This window comes from Oncorhynchus keta, chromosome 27 (genome assembly GCF_023373465.1).
Source record: "Oncorhynchus keta strain PuntledgeMale-10-30-2019 chromosome 27, Oket_V2, whole genome shotgun sequence".
Taxonomy (NCBI): Eukaryota; Metazoa; Chordata; class Actinopteri; order Salmoniformes; family Salmonidae; genus Oncorhynchus; species Oncorhynchus keta.
Genome location: NC_068447.1, coordinates 21767102 through 21784193, shown reverse-complemented (window position 1 = coordinate 21784193; position 17092 = coordinate 21767102). Strand labels below are relative to the sequence as shown.

At 41.6% G+C, this 17092-nt stretch overlaps 1 long non-coding RNA gene across 1 annotated transcript; it reads left to right on the top strand.

The window, feature by feature from the left end:
- Positions 1–176: 176 nt before the first annotated feature.
- On the top strand, positions 177–8628 carry LOC118359607 (uncharacterized). Its single transcript, XR_008082921.1, has 3 exons — positions 177–1269; positions 2951–3205; positions 3238–8628. It is a non-coding gene; the product is annotated as an uncharacterized LOC118359607 (long non-coding RNA).
- The last annotated feature ends 8464 nt before the right edge of the window (positions 8629–17092 follow it).

Sequence of the window (17092 nt, the reverse complement as noted above, 5' to 3'; positions counted from 1 at the left end):
CAGCAGAATTACATTAATTTCCAATGAAACGCTGCGTTTGCCTTGCAAGTGCAGTGCATACATTGGATTTATCGAACGTATGCGTCAAACGGTATGCGTAGACGGTTTGACAGCAATGGTTGCAGAAGGTGAATGTTGAACTTTTGTTGCATACATATCCAGATGCTATCCACCAGATGCATCGAGCTCTTTTTGTTCCACGGAGGTCATTCATTTTCAATGGAGAAGTCCGCAACGCTACTTTGGCGGTGCCGTACTAACTAGGTTGTGGTGCATTCAATATTTCTTATCCTGCATTGCTTTACCTTGCGGTGGTACAAACAGAAGTACACACAGACTCCAACTAACTATCTTTTAGCAAGTTGAAAGCAAAGCAAGTGCCTCAAGTACAGAAAATGGGGACTAGACACAGCGAAACATCTGCATCAGATGGACATTGTGCATAAAGGTCCAATGCGGACGTTTTTATCTCAATATCAAATAATTGCTTATGTGTAACAAATTAATTAAATGATTAAAATAGTCAAATGAACAAAAACAGCTTCTTAGCTAAATGTAATTTCTCAAGCAATAATTTTGCTAGGACTGTCTGGGAGTGGTCTGAGAGAGGGGCCTAATTGGAGGAGCCTAATGATAGGGATTTGTAACCTAAAAACTAGTTGTTATTGGCAGAGAAGAGGGCAAACAATCTTTTCAAACATCTCTTTGACTAAAAGTGCATTTTCATAATTTCCCAGTGTTATTTCAACGTCATAGTCGGGATATATATAAAGCACAGTAATATCACGTGTTTGACTGCACTGGGTCTTTAAGGTATCTCATAGGACCCAATTTACGGCAATTGGCAGAATCCTTCCGGACGTAGTTTGTGATGCACCAAAATAGCAGCTGTCCATTTTCGTGCTGAATGTTTTTTTTAAGAACTTGCGAAGTGTGTGTTTAAACTTAGCTAGTAAATATAATCGAATACATTTTAGGAGTAAGAACTTGAGTTGACGACGGTGTCGTTTTCAGTATGTTTGCGAAGTCCAACACAGTGATTAAACGCTCCGATAGGCAAGGAGTCACTCGTTCCACATTAAACTCAACGATTTACAATGGAGTTGAGCGACGACGAGGTGTGTTGTGTGCGGCCGACTGGAGCTCCGACGTTTTAATGAAAAAAAAACCCGACACATTTCAGCACCCAAAGAATAGGCAACAATTACACACGATATTTTCTATTCGCCGCTCAACTCAACAGGCATCCAGCCTCTGGTAGCTAGAAAGGTACCCAGACAGTCTGAGTGAGAGGAGTCTGGAAAAGACATGCAATTTGATATATGCTAGATTGTGACTGAGACCTGTAGGACGTTCCATTTGATTTCAATCACTTTTTGACCGCACCCCTTTTTAAGTTGGAACAAAACCTCCCATACATATTTGCTCATGGTAGAAGTGGTCAGAAAGTGACTTAGGACCTGAATGCCAAAACATTCAGTAGAGGTGCCTAAAGTTGGCCATTTTTGCATACTCCACCATACCATGAGACACCCATGTCTTCATCAGTGGAAAATATTAATGGTCGAGTTTGATATAATTTAAAATAGTTTTTTCAAACCATTTGATCATTTCTATAACTTTAAAATTGTTTTTGTATCTTTAACTTAAATTATCAAAAAATGCAAAAACTCAAGATTATTTTAAATTTTCGCCTATGTTGTAGTTTATGTGGTATTAAAACAACTGGGGACTCTGAACATTACCAGGTCAAATCATGACAGTGATCTTCAGGTCAGAAAGTAGGAGCTCTAGAAAGAGGCCCGAATTCCGAGTTGGATGACTGTTCAAATAGATGTTTTTCCCCAGTCGGATCTCTCTTTTCTTCGAGGTCCCAGTTGTTTTTAATGCACTTAAATCAGAGAGTTCCGAGCCCCCAGTTGTTTTGAACACAGCATTAGACCCTATTTTATATCATCCGAAGTGTTTGAGGTTTGGCCGCCATCGGTTGAAACCATAGAGATAGATAAGAGGACTCGGCTTTGTGTCTGTGACAGCATGGGCAGTGCCATTGAGGCTATCTCCATTTGATGTAATCCATTTTCATGGTCACCAGGAGAGATCTGCCAATGAAGTTGGAAGTCATACCTGTTGACTACATTAAAATGGTGGAAGCCCTCAATGACGCCTCCCATGCTAATACAGCTTTTTGGCCACTATAATTCATTATGATTGAGACAGCATGCTCTTAACACAAGGTGGGTGTTAAATGTACTAAAATGGGAATCAAATGGTACACAAAGATGGTTGGATGTCTACACATCAGCTAATATTGACTTGAATGGGAATATCAGTTCTTTTAAAGTACACTGTCAATCTTCCATAGGAAACCTATTGAAATCATAGAAATATTGATAATAGAATAGACATTCCCATTTAAGTTGACATTCGACGATGGGTGGACCAACAGCCATCTTTGTGGTAGTAATTAAATTACAATTTCTAAATTGCAGTGGTCTGAAGGATAGGTTCATTCTATTAATTATATTTCTATGATTGAAATGACACCCACCCTGATATCAAACTCAACCGTTCGTATTTTCCAGTGATGAAGACATGTATGTCTTCATGGTATGGTGTATGGGTATGCAACATTTGCAAACTTTCGGCACAAATCTCCTGAATGTTTTTGCATTCAGGTCCAAAAAGTCACTTTCTGACCACTTCTAACATTGGCAAATATGTATGGAAAGTTCCATTCAAATGTCAAGGGTGAGGTCAAAAAGTGATTGAAATCAAATGGAATAACCCCTGTTCCATTTTCTAGACTCACACTCACAAACAACTAAAGATGTACATGGTGCTTATAATTCACTTAGGATTTTTGTGGAATGAAGCATCACAACATTTCCTGAAAACCTTTTCACATAGATTACAACAATATTTCATATTGACCCTCTACCCACCTTAGGAGGAAGCTGAAAGCTGACATATCCACAGCCTTTCCCTCTCTGTCTGTGGAGGAACTGTCTGAGTTGGTCCCAAACAAAGAGGAGCTGAATGTACTGAAGATCTATGCCCACAAGGGAGATGCAGTCACCCTCTACGTGCTTCATAAGAACCCAGTGTTCTTTGAGCTGGAGAAACGTGTCTATCTCACAGGTAGGGTTAAAGTCAACATGTCTATCCCACAGGTAGGGTTACAGTCAACATGTCTATCCCACAGGTAGGGTTAAAGTCAACATGTCTATCCCACAGGAAGGGTTACAGTCAACATGTCTATCCCGCAGGAAGGGTTAAAGTCAACATGTCTATCCCACAGGAAGGGTTCAAGTCAATATGTCTATTCCACAGGAAGGGTTACAGTCAATATGTCTATCCCACAGGAAGGGTTAAAGGAAGGGTTACAGTCAACATGTCTATCCCACAGTAAGGGTTACAGTCAACATGTCTATCCCACAGGAAGGGTTACAGTCAACATGTCTATGTTCTGTTATAATCTCCACCCGGCACAGCCAGAAGAGGACGGGCCACCCCACATATGCTCTCTCTAATTCTCTCTTTCTTTCTCTCTCTCGGAGGACCTGAGCTCTAGGACCGTGCCCCAGGACTATCTGACATGATGACTCCTTGCTGTCCCCGGTCCACCTGACTGCTGCTGCTCCAGTTTCAACTGTTCTGCCTTGTTATTATTCAACCATGCTGGTCATTTATGAACATTTGAACATCTTGGCCATGTTCTGTTATAATCTCCAGCCGGCACAGCCAGAAGAGGACTGGCCACCCCACATAGCCTGGTTCCTCTAGATTTCTTCCTAGGTTTTGGCCTTTCTAGGGAGTTTTTCCTAGCCACCGTGCTTCTACACCTTCATTGCTTGCTGTTTGGGGTTTTAGGCTGGGTTTCTGTACAGCACTTTGAGATATCAGCTGATGTACGAAGGGCTATATAAATACATTTGATTTGATTTGATTCATCCCACAGGAAGGGTTAAAGCCAACATGTCTATCCCACAGGAAGGGTTAAAGTCAACATGTCTATCCCACAGGAAGGGTTAAAGTCAACATGTCTATCCCACAGGAAGGGTTACAGTCAACATGTCTATCCCACAGGAAGGGTTACAGTCAACATGTCTATCCCACAGGAAGGGTTACAGTCAACATGTCTATCCCACAGGAAGGGTTACAGTCAACATGTCTATCCCACAGGAAGGGTTACAGTCAACATGTCTATCCCACAGGAAGGGTTACAGTCAACATGTCTATCCCACAGGAAGGGTTACAGTCAACATGTCTATCCCACAGGAAGGGTTACAGTCAACATGTCTATCCCACAGGAAGGGTTAAAGTCAACATGTCTATCCCACAGGAAGGGTTACAGTCAACATGTCTATCCCACAGGAAGGGTTACAGTCAACATGTCTATCCCACAGGAAGGGTTAAAGTCAACATGTCTATCCCACAGGAAGGGTTACAGTCAACATGTCTATCCCACAGGAAGGGTTAAAGTCAACATGTCTATCCCACAGGAAGGGTTACAGTCAACATGTCTATCCCACAGGAAGGGTTACAGTCAACATGTCTATCCCACAGGAAGGGTTAAAGCCAACATGTCTATCCCACAGGAAGGGTTAAAGTCAACATGTATATCCCACAGGAAGGGTTAAAGTCAACATGTCTATCCCACAGGAAGGGTTAAAGTCAACATGTCTATCCCACAGGAAGGGTTAAAGTCAACATGTCTATCCCACAGGAAGGGTTACAGTCAACATGTCTATCCCACAGGAAGGGTTACAGTCAACATGTCTATCCCACAGGAAGGGTTAAAGTCAACATGTCTATCCCACAGGAAGGGTTACAGTCAACATGTCTATCCCACAGGAAGGGTTACAGTCAACATGTCTATCCCACAGGAAGGGTTACAGTCAACATGTCTATCCCACAGGAAGGGTTACAGTCAACATGTCTATCCCACAGGAAGGGTTACAGTCAACATGTCTATCCCACAGGAAGGGTTAAAGTCAACATGTCTATCCCACAGGAAGGGTTACAGTCAACATGTCTATCCCACAGTAAGGGTTACAGTCAACATGTCTATCCCACAGGAAGGGTTACAGTCAACATGTCTATCCCACAGTGTTGGACTAGTAACCGGAAGGTTGCAAGTTCAAACCCCCGAGCTGACAAGGTACAAATCTGTCATTCTGCCCCTGAACAGGCAGTTAACCCACTGTTCCTAGGCCGTCATTGAAAATAAGAATTTGTTCTTAACTGACTTGCCTAGTTAAATAAAGGTTAAATAAATAAAAAAATTAAAAAGGGTTGCAGTCCAAATGTCTCAAGTGGCAGAGATGCACTGACCATACAACTCAGGAAAAAAATAGAACTCTTGACTACGGTGGTGCTGATAAAGATAGCACCTCTACAGACGGTATCTAACTGCACATTTGCATTCTCTCAAGATGCTGAAATAAATAAATAATATTTCTCCACTCTTTTTCCCCAAGTCAAAATGTAGCCGACATTTGAAGGAGTTAATATTAAGGCTATGTGAGAGGTTATAGACATACAGTCAGTGTCCAGATTTCAGTTTTCATTTAACCCATCTGAACAGTAGGCTACAGTTCCCTTGACAGACCATGGCCTATTAAGTCCCCCTCTTGTGACTGTCGATTTGTAGGCTATATCGCCTCACAATCATCACAATCATCCTCTTTTACCACTTCACCAAATATTACTTTTTTGGCCCTCCCTTCTCTTTATTTTCAACTCCCCAATTCACGGCGCTTCTCTTATTGAATTAAACTCAGACATTGTCCTTTTTGTTTCCGTGGATTGACGTTTACTTTTTTCTGCCCGTTCCCAAAAGCATTTGGCATGTAAGCTATTTGCCACGTGTGCAGTTAATCCCTAAAAGTTTAGGCTAATGCACTACTACCATATAGCCTAAAATAATAAAATAAAAACCTCAATGTAGCCTATGTATATATATATACTTCTTTTCCACCATAATTAGCAAATAAATTCATTAAAAATCCTACAATGTGATTTTCTGGATTTTTTTTCTAATTTTGTCTGTCATACTTGAAGTGTACCTATGATGAAAATTACAGGCCTCTCTCATCTTTTTAAGTGGGTGAACTTGCACAATTGGTGGCAGACTAAATACTTTTTTGCCCCACTATATACAGTGCCTTGCGAAAGTATTCGGCCCCCTCGAACTTTGCGACCTTTTGCCACATTTCAGGCTTCAAACATAAAGATATAAAACTGTATTTTTTTGTGAAGAATCACCAACAAGTGGGACACAATCATGAAGTGGAACGACATTTATTGGATATTTCAAACTTTTTTAACAAATCAAAAACTGAAAAATTGGGCGTGCAAAATTATTCAGCCCCTTTACTTTCAGTGCAGCAAACTCTCTCCAGAAGTTCAGTGGGGATCTCTGAATGATCCAATGTTGACCTAAATGACTAATGATGATAAATACAATCCACCTGTGTGTAATCAAGTCTCCGTATAAATGCACCTGCACTGTGATAGTCTCAGAGGTCTGTTAAAAGCGCAGAGAGCATCATGAAGAACAAGGAACACACCAGGCAGGTCCGAGATACTGTTGTGAAGAAGTTTAAAGCCGGATTTGGATACAAAAATATTTCCCAAGCTTTAAACATCCCAAGGAGCACTGTGCAAGCGATAATATTGAAATGGAAGGAGTATCAGACCACTGCAAATCTACCAAGACCTGGCCGTCCCTCTAAACTTTCAGCTCATACAAGGAGAAGACTGATCAGAGATGCAGCCAAGAGGCCCATGATCACTCTGGATGAACTGCAGAGATCTACAGCTGAGGTGGGAGACTCTGTCCATAGGACAACAATCAGTCGTATATTGCACAAATCTGGCCTTTATGGAAGAGTGGCAAGAAGAAAGCCATTTCTTAAAGATATCCATAAAAAGTGTTGTTTAAAGTTTGCCACAAGCCACCTGGGAGACACACCAAACATGTGGAAGAAGGTGCTCTGGTCAGATGAAACCAAAATTTAACTTTTTGGTAACAATGCAAAACGTTATGTTTGGCGTAAAAGCAACACAGCTCATCACCCTGAACACACCATCCCCACTGTCAAACATGGTGGTGGCAGCATCATGGTTTGGGCCTGCTTTTCTTCATCAGGGACAGGGAAGATGGTTAAAATTGATGGGAAGATGATTGGAGCCAAATACAGGACCATTCTGGAAGAAAACCTGATGGAGTCTGCAAAAGACCTGAGACTAGGACGGAGATTTGTCTTCCAACAAGACAATGATCCAAAACATAAAGCAAAATCTACAATGGAATGGTTCAAAAATAAACATATCCAGGTGTTAGAATGGCCAAGTCAAAGTCCAGACCTGAATCCAATCGAGAATCTATGGAAAGAACTGAAAACTGCTGTTCACAAATGTTCTCCATCCAACCTCACTGAGCTCGAGCTGTTTTGCAAGGAGGAATGGGAAAAAAATTCAGTCTCTCGATGTGCAAAACTGATAGAGACATACCCCAAGCGACTTACAGCTGTAATCGCAGCAAAAGGTGGCGCTACAAAGTATTAACTTAAGGGGGCTGAATAATTTTGCATGCCCAATTTTTCAGTTTTTGATTGGTTAAAAAAGTCTGAAATATCCAATAAATGTCGTTCCACTTCATGATTGTGTCCCACTTGTTGTTGATTCTTCACAAAAAAATACAGTTTTATATCTTTATGTTTGAAGCCTGAAATGTGGCAAAACGTTGCAAAGTTCAAGTGGGCCGAATACTTTCGCAAGGCACTGTATATATATATATATATATATATATACTGCACAATAAGTATACATGTATGGATTTTTTTATATATTGTTTGCTCTTTATTCAACCTGGCTGCCACCCGCCCTACACCCACAAAATATTTAATGACCTTGAGGATATAACCATGGGGACTGCAGGTTATGAGTCAACCTGCGCATCACTACCACAAGGTAACTATTATGGCTCAAATGGAGAACAAGTGAGAGGAGAGATTGGCAGTTATTATGATACTGGTACAGTGCATTAGGAAAGTATTCAGACCCCTTGACTTTTTCCACATGTTACGTTACAGCCTTATTTTAAAATTGATTGAATAAAAAATAGTACTCATCAATCTACACGCAAAACCCCGTAATGACAAAGCAAAAACAGGTTTTTCTAAATTTTTCAAATATATAAAAACATATTTACATAAGTATTCAAACCCTTTGCTATGAGATTCGAAATTGAGCTCAGGTGCATCCTGGTTCCTCTGATCATCCGTGATGTTTCTACAACTTGATTGGAGTCCACCTGAGGTAAATTCAAGTGATTGGACATGATTTGGAAAGGCCCACACCTGTCTATATAAGGCCCCACAGTTGATAGTGCAGGTCAGAGAAAAAAACCAAGCCATGAGGTTGAAGGAATTGTTCGTAGAGCTCCAAGACAGGATTGTGTCAAGTCACTCATCTGGGGAAGGGTACCAAAACATTTCTGCAGCATTGAAGGTCCAAGAACACAGCGGCCTCCATCATTCTTAAATGGAAGATGTTTGGAACCACCAAGACTCTTCCTAGAGCTGGCCACCCAGCCAAACTGAGCAATCGGAGGAGAAGGGCATTCAGTCAAGAACTGCACAAGTACTGAGTAAAGGGTCTGAATACTTTATGTAAATGTGATATTTGTATTTTTAAATAAATTTGCAATTTCTAAAAACTGTTTTTGCTTTGTCACTTTGTTTAGAATAAGGCTGTAGGTTCAAACATAAAGCAAACATTTCTAAATGACTCAAATGTATAATGTAAAGTCATGATGCATCACAGGTGTCCACATGGCAGCACTGCCACCAGCTGGTCTTCCTGGCCAGCCACCCGTAAAGAAGAAGGGCCACATTGAGCCCATAGACATCTCTGTGGCCTTCAGAGACGGTACACCATGACAACATCTTTACAATCTTTCTTGTTTTAAATCAGCACTGGTGATTAATAAAATATTTGGTGCAGTCAGCTGCTGCTACTGTAGGTTCGCAAACATTTCCTATTGGTAACCACATGACAAGACTGTCTTAATACCAACTCTTGATTTAACAGGTGTTTATGTGCATCATTTCTAAGGCTTTCCCCCACTTTATTTTTCCGATAAGTACCAAATTCCCCGCAAGTACATCCAGGGTCTAGACAAAGTTCAGAAGCCTGAAAAGAAGAAATAATAGAACCTCAACATTTCATCAACAAGTATGTATAGCTGTGTTAACAAATTGTTTACAAATTGTCTATCATGAAATAAAGTTTATTCCAGGATTAGCTAAATTTATGTTGTCATTAATGTTACATTGTGCTAGCCTAGATGCCAGCCTGAGATGTCTGTTCAGTTAGAATATGCCACTCAATTAGAATATGACCTGTCCAATCATCATCCTCTGAGTCTATGAGTGGAGTTAGCAATGCCTGACATTGACCGTGGTTACTGATGAAAAGGTGACCCAATCATTAAAATAGGCTGTGTTCCGTAGAAACAGCACTCATTAATGAAACAATGCCAAACAGTTTCTATACCAGAGTTACCAGGCTGAGAAAGTCTGTCTTGCATCCAGGCTAACATTGTTCTCTCTGTAGCCTCAAAATCAGGGAAACTTTAAATAAATAGGCCGTATTATTGTACCTAAAAAAAGGGTATTATACTGATAAGAAGCTATTAGATTTTTCCATACATACAGTATATGATGTCTGCTTTGAAGAGATTTTCAGCTGAATGACTCAAATGTTAGTGTCCACAAACAATTCCATAGTGACAGACAGAATGCAATAACTTGTCTCTGACAACGTCTGAGTTGTTAGAAATGCTTGTTTTGTAACTGTTGGTACACCACAAAATCAATAATAGCTAAGCAGTAAGCCTGTCATATATTGGCATGTTTTGAAGACATCAATAATGGGAAAGTACAGTGGTCAAGAGTTGCAGCAAAACCTACAATCACATACTTCTGTAATGGAGTCACTGGTTCTATCAAGTCACATCAAAGGCTTTACGGGGGTCAGACGTTTACACTGCATTAAACAACATTGTCAGATTAAATTAATAAATTAAATATAATTTACTTCCTTTACTAATCCATTTAAATGTCAAATGTATTGTAATATCCATCCAAAATGTGTGGTTTTAAAAGAAAAACAATATTATAGCCCATTTGAAAAATAAATATAAGCACATTTAATACTATATTTTTTAAACAGTAGCTAACATGTTTTAAATGCCTTTTGCATGTGGGTAAAGAATGTGAGGACACCATTACAGCAGTATCCATAACAAATGTCCATGGTGACATCACCCTCAATAAGGTTATTTAACTTCAGCTACAGATATTAGGTTGCTGGTTTGGGGCGACAGTTCCATAGGTCGCTGGTTTGGGGCGGCAGGTGGTTAGAGCGTTCAGCCAGTAACCGAAAGGTTGCTGGATCGAATCCCCGAGCTGACAAGGTAAAAATCTGTCATTCTGCCTCTGAACAAGGCAGTTAACCCACTGTTCCCCGGTAGGCCATCATTGTCAATAAGAATTTGCCTTGTTAAATAAAGGTTAAAAATTTAAAAAAATACATAGATGACCGTCAGGTAGAAGGCGCTGGACTCCAGAAGATGAGGAAGGTAACAATGTTGGCTGGAGGAGGTTTTGGTATTATTAGGGTTTCGCCATTGGAAACAAATGAAGCATATAATCATTCATGCAAAGCATAAACCAAACTTATACCAGCCTTCTCTTAATGTTACTATAGCCATATATATAAGATTCATTATATCCATTATCCTTTAAATGCAGTATACATCAGATTTTACTAGTTAATTTGTGGGAAAAATAACATGTATATTCTGATAAATGTGTGCCGAGCAAATTAACACATTTTACTACTACTCCCCTAGTTATTGTACTCATCCATCTGTTTAAGGCAGCATTAGATACCCAGCAGCAGTGAGTTCTATAGGTATACTTACAGGGGATGCACACTATACCCAGGGCTTGGTAGAACACACCCTGCAGAGTGACCATCCAGTGTTCCTCTTGAGGGTTCATGACTTTACCCACCACATATATTGTAATAGCAGAAACAGCATCCAGGAGAGTGCCTCTCCTCTCACCAGCACATATCTGTGCTATGGTCATATCACTGGGGGTTAACCACGCACACGCACACATATGTACAAACATGCACACACAGTGTCTGTATTTACCCATTGTTAATCATTACTCAGACGATATTTGAGGCACACACAAGCTTATTAGCTGGACTACAGAGGTTGGCCACTTCGAAATTCAACTCACCTTGTGTGCATCTAAAGAAACGTCTTCCAGTCCACTCACTTATCTAATTTTATTATCTCATGCTGATGTGGTTGTTGTTTTTCCCTTTTTAGCCATCTCTCATAATATGATGACCCCGATGACCCCGATTACCTTAGGGTCTTTCTTTCTTGCTGGTAAACATGTACTTTGACATCCAGCACATACTCAAAGCCATTGGATCTGTGTATCTCTTCTCATTCAAAATACACTGAACAAAAATATAAGCGCAACATGTAAGTGTTTGCTCCCATGTTTCATGAGCTGAAATAAAAGATTCCAGAAACGTTCAAAAAGCGTATTTCTCGAATCTTTCTCAAATTTGTTTTCATCCCTGTTATTGAGCATTTCTCCTTTGCCAAGATAATCCATCCACCTGACAAGTGTAGCATATCAAGAAGCTGATTAATCAGGATCGGTGTCCCTCTAGCGGGACAACTTTCAGTGAAACATTCTAATAAATATTATGGATTTTAAACATTTAGGTATATAAGTGTCTTATATCGGCTGAAAGCTTCAATTCTTAATCTAACTTCACTGTCCAATTTACAGTAGCTATTACAGCGAAAACATGCCATGTGATTGTTTGAGGACGGCGCCCCATATCAAAATATTTTTCCACCGGCACAGGTTTCAGACATTCACATATAAAGATGAAATATTCTCTCTTTGAAAATCTTCCTCTGATTTGTCATCCAAAGGGTCCCAGCTGTAACATGTAGTGTCGTTTTGTTAGATGAAATCCTTCTTTATATCCCAAAAAGTACGTTTAGTTGGCACCATCGATTGAGTAATCCACTCGTTCAACTTGCAGAGAAAGGAATTCGAAAATCTACCCCTAAACTTTGTTTCAACAAGTCAAAATATGTTTCTATTTACTCCTCAGATAGCCTCAAATGTAATCAAACTACAATATTTATTTCAGAAATAAGTATGTTCAATATGAAACTGATTTTAGCAGGTGCGTAATGTCTTCATGGCGTGCGCAAACACGGATTTCCAAGACTGTCCTACTAAAACTCTTATTTCTTATTCGTTGTTGAAGTTACAAGCCTGTAACCTTGGACATAGACTGCTGTCACCATATGGAAGCTGTGGGAATTGCATCAAGGGAGCTAATTTACAATATGACCTTTCTCTTGCATTTCTAAGAGGATGGTCTCTCTCAAAAAAATAATTCTGGTTGGTTTTTCTTTGGATTTTCTCCTATCATATCTTTTGTGTTATATTCTCCTTCATTATTTTAACATTTCTACAAACTTCAAAGTGTTTTCTTTCCAATGTTACCAATTATATGCATATCCTGCATGATCATAACACAGGGGCATAGGGGCACCTTGTGCTGGGGGACAATAAAATGCCACTCTAAAGTGCAGTTTCGCCACACAACACAATGCCACAGATGTTTCAAGTGTTGAGGGAATATGCAATTGGCATGCTGACTGCAGGAATGTCCACCGGAGCTGTTGCCAGATAATTTAATGTTAATTTCTCTAGCATAAATCGCCTCCAGCGTCGCTTTAGATAATTTGGCAGTACGCCCAACTGGCCTCACAGCCCCAGACCGCGTGTAACCACGCCAGCCCAGGACCTCCCACATCCAGCTTCTTCACCTGCAGAATCGTCTGAGACCAGCCACCAGGACAGCTGATGGAACTATGGGTTTGCACAAACTGTCAGAAATCATCACAAGTAAGCTCATTTGTGTGCTCGTCATCCTCATCTGGGTCTTGACCTGACTGCAGTTTGGCGTCGTAACCGACATCAGTGGGCAAATGCTCACCTTCAATGGCCACTGGCTCGCTGGAGAAGTGTGCTCTTCACAGATTAACTCTAGTTTCAACTGTACCAGGCAGATGGCAGACAGTGTGTATGGCGTTGTGTGGCAGAGCGCTTTGCTGATGTCAACGTTGTGAACAGAGTGCCCCAAGGTAGAGTTGGGGTTATGGTATGGGCAGGCATAAGCTACGGACAAAGAACACAATTGCATTTGTCGATGGAAATTTGAATGCACAGTGATTCCGTGACGAGATCCTGAGGCCCATTGTCGTTCTATTCATCCGCGGCTATCACCTCATGTTTCAGCATGATAACGCACGGCCCCATGTTGCAAGGATCTGTACACAATTCCTGGAAGCTGAAAATGTACCACTTTTTCCATGGCCTATATTCTCACCAGACATGTTTGGGATGCTCTGGCTCGACGTGTACGACAGCGTGTTCCAGTTCCTGACAATATCCAGCAACTTCACACAGCAAGTGAAGAGGAATGGGACAACATTCTACAGGCCACAATCAACAGCCTGATCAACTCTATGTGAAGAAGATGTGTCGCGCTGCATGAAGCAAATGGTGGGTACACCACATACTGACTGGTTTTCTGATCCATGCCCCCAACTTCTTTTAAGGTATCTGTGACCACCAGATGCTTATATGAACTGTAACTCAGTAAAATCTTTGAAATTGATGCATATTGTGTTTATATTTGTGTTCAGTGTATAATGGGCCATTACATTGGCCTGTCAGAATGTAAGCATTTCTGACTGGAAAGATCAGGGGCTGGATAGATCAGGCTATAGCACTCCATTACTGCAGTTGTCTGTTCCTCCTCTAAGGAGTTTATATTTCTGAAGTTGACAACCAAGGGAATGCTTGTCGAAATATCACTTAGTGTCTGCATTCTCTTGCCCAGTCCCTTTTGAAGTGATACTGTGAAGAAAATCATGCAGGTTGTGACTGGAATATGGCTTGAAATAGAACATGAATGAAATGGATGAGATAACTTTTTACGGTCTCTCAGTCCCATTGTGAGTTGCTTCAGACTAGAATATGCAGACTCACCCTTTTTCTCTCCTCTCATGACTGACTGAGTGGTGGAGAGGACATCCAGACTCACCCTTTCTCTCTCCTCTCATGACTGACTGAGTGGTGGAGAGGACATCCAGACTCACCCTTTCTCTCTCCTCTCATGACTGACTGAGTGGGGGGAGAGGACATCCAGACTCACCCTTTCTCTCTCCTCTCATGACTGACTGAGTGGGGGGAGAGGACATCCAGACTCACCCTTTCTCTCTCCTCTCATGACTGACTGAGTGGTGGAGAGGACATCCAGACTCACCCTTTCTCTCTCCTCTCATGACTGACTGAGTGGGGGGAGAGGACATCCAGACTCACCCTTTCTCTCTCCTCTCATGACTGACTGAGTGGTGGAGAGGACATCCAGACTCACCCTTTCTCTCTCCTCTCATGACTGACTGAGTGGGGGGAGAGGACATCCAGACTCACCCTTTCTCTCTCCTCTCATGACTGACTGAGTGGTGGAGAGGACATCCAGACTCACCCTTTCTCTCTCCTCTCATGACTGACTGAGTGGTGGAGAGGACATCCAGACTCACCCTTTCTCTCTCCTCTCATGACTGACTGAGTGGTGGAGAGGACATCCAGACTCACCCTTTTTCTCTCCTCTCATGACAGACTGAGTGGTGGAGAGGACATCCAGACTCACCCTTTCTCTCTCCTCTCATGACTGACTGAGTGGGGGGAGAGGACATCTATCTGTGTATGTGTCTAGTGGTACAGTATAAAACACAGTTAGCCAGGCAGCATAGAAGTGAGTCCCTAGATGATGCACTCCTAGGCTGGTCTGTGATGTCAAAAGTAGTGCATTTAAGGAGTAGGGTTACATAACCAAATTTAATGCTAAACATTTGTCCTATGAATTGGTGACACAAATTATTCCTGCTCCGATCTAATCTCATCAGATGATGCATACATTTTATTAAGGAGTTTAGTATACTGCTGAAGCCAGCCAACAGATGGCACTGTGTAGATATTTATGGTAAAAGGTTCCTTTCCAACGGTTTTATCTTCTTTTAAGCTCACATTTTCAACTCCGCAAGCAAGGAATCTGGTCTGCACCACATTGCACAATATTGTACAATCTTACATGGCAATTAGCTGGCCTAAAGACATCTCTGTGCAAATGTTCAACACTGAAAATCATTTACTGTTGTCCCCATGCAATGACTGGCCCCAGGAAGTGAGTGATGGCATTTGGGGCACTGACGGGGAACACAATGACAGTAATGACAATAATCATGGCTTCAGGCCTCTATTTAGTAGATAATAGGCTCCAGCAATGTGATTTTCCAACTTAACCTCAATTACTTCTTTGTCCTGGGGTGTTTGCCTGCTTGACATTTTACAGAACGGCACGCCAAACCAGCTGATTAGAGGTGTATAGAAAGGGATTTCTGCTGCTCATAAAACATGTTCAAAGCAGAGGGGAATGCCTTGGAGGAAGAGTGAACATCTCCAATAGATTATAACCGCAGACTTCATCTGTCAGTTCCCACCTCATCTCTCAGGCCCCTCTCAGTAGTTACAAACGTCACTTCCAGGCCTGAGACAGGAAGGAAGCAGAGGCGTTTTTTCTGTTTACCACAGAGAGGATAGCGTCCAAACGACTGACAACACACCTTGGGCCAAAACTAAAACACAATGAACATATGAACGGTGCACAGTGTCCTTCGCCCCCGCCTGCCAAGCGCTGTTTTCCCTCAGTTCTGTTGACGTTACATCTGCTATCCAAAGCATCAACAGATTACACATCAATTTTAAGCTAAAACATTGCACATTAGTTCAACTAAAATGATGGCATTGTGCTTTTATTTCCCTTTTGACCCATATTTTAATTGCATAGACAATCAGGGGAATTCCAGAATATCACGTGTCACTTAAACATAAGCAGGACATGAGAGGGCCCTGAGAGATGAGGGCCCTGAGTGATGAGCGGGAGGGGCCTGATATATTAGGGGGAGGGGCCTGATATATTAGGGGAAGGGACCTGCTATGTGAGGGGGAGGATCCTGGGAGATGAGGGTGAGGGACCTGAGAGATGAGGGGGAGAGGTCTGAGAGATGAGGTCTATAGCTGGACCCCTTTCAACAACACAGGCATGTAACCGTTTGAAAAGACCGGAGTAAAGTAGGGGTGGTTGGAATTAGAAGAAGAAAAAAAACTACTTCTGACACGTGCGCTGGTTGCTATATTAGAGGAGGCCTTGTTGCCAGGGAAACCAGGGTTCCTCAATCAGTATTCTGAGCGCTGAATAGGAATAGCTGAGGAGAATTTCGATGCCTCGGCTCACATCTAGGGTCATCTCGTACTTCAAACATCCCCGGGCTGTCCACTAAATCTGCCTTCCACCCCCACCATACGGGATCCACCATACGTCACCACCACCCCCTGCTTAATCGTAGTCTCTCACAAGGTGAATTATAGCTATATGTCGCCATTGATAAAGTATTTGTGTTCCAAAAAGACACATATAGTACAGTACTCTTGACCAGTAGAGCACCATTTGAGCCAGAGCCAGTGTGCCTCTATCCTCATACTGAACATAAACATGAGCGTGATCACTCAGCGCCTGATGATGTTATGTAACCCTGTAAGCTGTAAGCTGGTCATTAGGAAATATGTTTTTAAACATTTCTGATAGTATTTGGCGTGTGTTCAATCCCATTCAGTAGATAGGGATGGTGGTAGGTAAAGAGTATCATTCTGGTTCAACTGTTGAGGATGGTTTTATCTTCCACAGTTCCATTACCTCTGGCCCAAATTCAATCAAACTTGGGTTGCAAGGCAGGGGTTTGTAACCAAGACATGGTGTAAACATTTCTGTGGCGCGTTCGATAATAGTCCAGCCTACAGTATGTTCTATCTGCTCATTGAAACATTGTACAATT